Genomic DNA, 2,513 nt, shown 5'->3' with positions numbered 1-2,513 from the left:
TCTGGTTGTAGAAACAGAGGCTGGAACAAATAAATAAGTTTAGTTTGGAAAAAAATAGGATTAAGGAAAGACATGATAGCAGTTTTCAGCTATTTAAAAGGCTGGTCTTCCTTGCCACATAAGGCATGACACGATGTATAAGGTTAGAACTGAAGCAAAGCAGATGTAGTTTAAATCACAGGAAAAGCTTCCTGGCCACATCCTCACATTGAGGGGCATGTACTTTTAGCACCACAAATAATTTCAGTACAAATTAGTACAAATTTGTGCTGGTAATTTGTTCCTCAGTGCACATGCCTGAATGTGCACTTTGTCATGTGACAAATTCTGAACTTTTGGCAAACTGCCCTTGCCCAGCTCCTCTGGCCCATCAGCAAGGGAAAGCTGGAGGCTGAGGCCAGCACCTGTGCTGGCCCCAGCAGTATAAACTGGTGACCTGGTGAGCAGCTGAGGGCTACTTGCCCTCAGGAGCTTCTCAGGCCCAGCCAGTTGGTATCTGGGAACACTAGCCCCCTGTGCCAGTTAGACTGCTGCAGCAGCCCTGACTGAGAATGACCCTTGCATCCTGTTCACACCGCAGAAGTCTGGCAGCAAGGGTCCCCAGGAAATACCTTCACTCTTAGGTGTGGGGCCTGTGCGGCCAGGTGGGTGTTCCCCGAGCCAGAGCAACGTGGTGCTGGCACCCTGACAAGGACCGTGGCCATCCTGGGGTCTGCTCATCCCATCCTTGCTGAGACCTGCTTCCACCTGCTACAGCATCAAACCCCTCAGACCTGTAGCCTCATGGCTGTGTACCTAAAGAACCCAGATGTGGACTATATGGTTGCCTGGACTCTGGACACTCCAGAAGACCCACCTGGACATTTGAGCCAGTTGCTAGTGGGCTGTGGCTGTAGAGCAGCGGCACTGGATCTAGGAAGCCTGGTCCAGGGTCAGAGTCAGACGCCTGGCTCAGGCCTCCAAGTACAAGCTGCCTCTTCCAGGGAGGATGGAGCCATACACAAATCCATTCAAAGTCAGAAATATATTGCACCTATTTACGCAAGAACCAAGGGGTAGAGAGATGGCCCTTAGGAGTGGGAGAAACACCAGGGGAGGAGGCACGGGGAGGAGGGAATCCAAGGTTGGTGGTCTCTCAGCCCTGAGCCTGGCCTCAGCCCTGTGTGCCACCACCCCATGTGCGGGGGCCATGCTGACATGGCTGGGGCACTGACTACTCTGGGGAGGAGGACAAGCACTCCTCCTCAGAGGCAGATGCTGCAGGTAGGCTCAGGACCAGGAAGGGAAGAGGCAGAAGTGGCACTTTTCAACAGCTGTGGTGGGCCCATGGGGTCTGCTGGGGTGCCAGCTGAGCCACCAGCCAGGCAAAATGCTCCCAGCCAGGCTCTGCCCGGGTGGTGGGGGTGCAGGCTGGCCATGGGGCTAGGTGTCTGTTCTGGGCCTGGTGCAGGCTGGGGCACAGAGTGGCTGGGGTGGGGATGGTGACCAGGAGCTGCTGCAACACCCTGTGCTCCTCCTGGATGGCAGTGTCGATGGAAGCCCACAGTTGCCTCAGCTCCTCGTAGCTGTGCCAGGCAAGCTGCCACTCCTCCATTTTCTCTGCCACCAACTGCTGCAGTGCCACCCTCCCAGCCAGCATTTCCTATAGAACATGGGCCTGGTCATAGTGGGAGCAGCAGTACTTGGCCAGGATCTGCTGGCAGTATTTCCAGGCCTCCTGGAGGCATGTCCATTCTCTGTCTGAAGCAGCTCCTTCTGGATGCTGTCTCACTGTGTACAATGCTTTCAGCACAGGCAGCACATCCAGATGGCCACTAGAGTTCCTGAGAGTGGACAGGCAGCTCCCAGGCACTGGACAGCGGCCTCTCCCCAGACAGATGGATTGCATAGAGACAGCAAATGGAGGACCATGTTCAGCTACAGCAACGTGGCATGTGGCCAAAACAGTCCTCAGCAAGGGTCCCCAGGGAATAGCCTCACTCTCAGGTGTGGGGCCTGTGCAGTACTTAATAAAGTACTAACTGTATGTGCAGTAACTAGAATTACTGTGCAATAGTATAGTTATTTGGTGATGTACTATTATCCAAATACACTGTGTTGTAGGCTATTAGCACAGTTTTTAACTGCCATGCTACTGCACAGTGTTATGAGGCTTATTAGGCTAATACGCACTAAGCATATCTGGGCCCATCTACACGAGATGTTTACTGAGGAACTGCCTAATTTGCTCCTCAGTTACTGTCTTGATAGCTATACATGCAGTCTATTAGGCTGCAGGAAACAATGCCATATCCACCAATCCTAGGGCTGTCATCAGAGTCAAGGTACATCGGGCCAGGATGCAATCTTCACTTCTGAGGCTCTTTCTTAGATGTCAGTCTGGAGGTGGGATTCCGAGGCCCACATCCCCCCTCCACTGGGGTACATGAAATGGGCTGCTGGTATGCCCTTTGTCCATGATAGCCTTTGGAGACCCTTCCCAGGGAACAGGGACAGGGACCGTCAAATCTTTG

The 2,513-nt window shown here is 53.3% G+C and overlaps 1 pseudogene; it reads right to left on the bottom strand.

Moving 5' to 3' along the window:
• Positions 1–1,135: 1,135 nt before the first annotated feature.
• LOC112549368 lies at positions 1,136–1,911 on the bottom strand (annotated as a pseudogene).
• Positions 1,912–2,513: the final 602 nt, after the last annotated feature.

Source organism: Alligator sinensis, unplaced genomic scaffold (genome assembly GCF_000455745.1).
Source record: "Alligator sinensis unplaced genomic scaffold, ASM45574v1 scaffold489_1, whole genome shotgun sequence".
NCBI classification, from domain to species: domain Eukaryota; kingdom Metazoa; phylum Chordata; order Crocodylia; family Alligatoridae; genus Alligator; species Alligator sinensis.
Note: the sequence above shows the minus strand (reverse complement) of the source record. Positions and strands in the feature narration are given on the sequence as shown.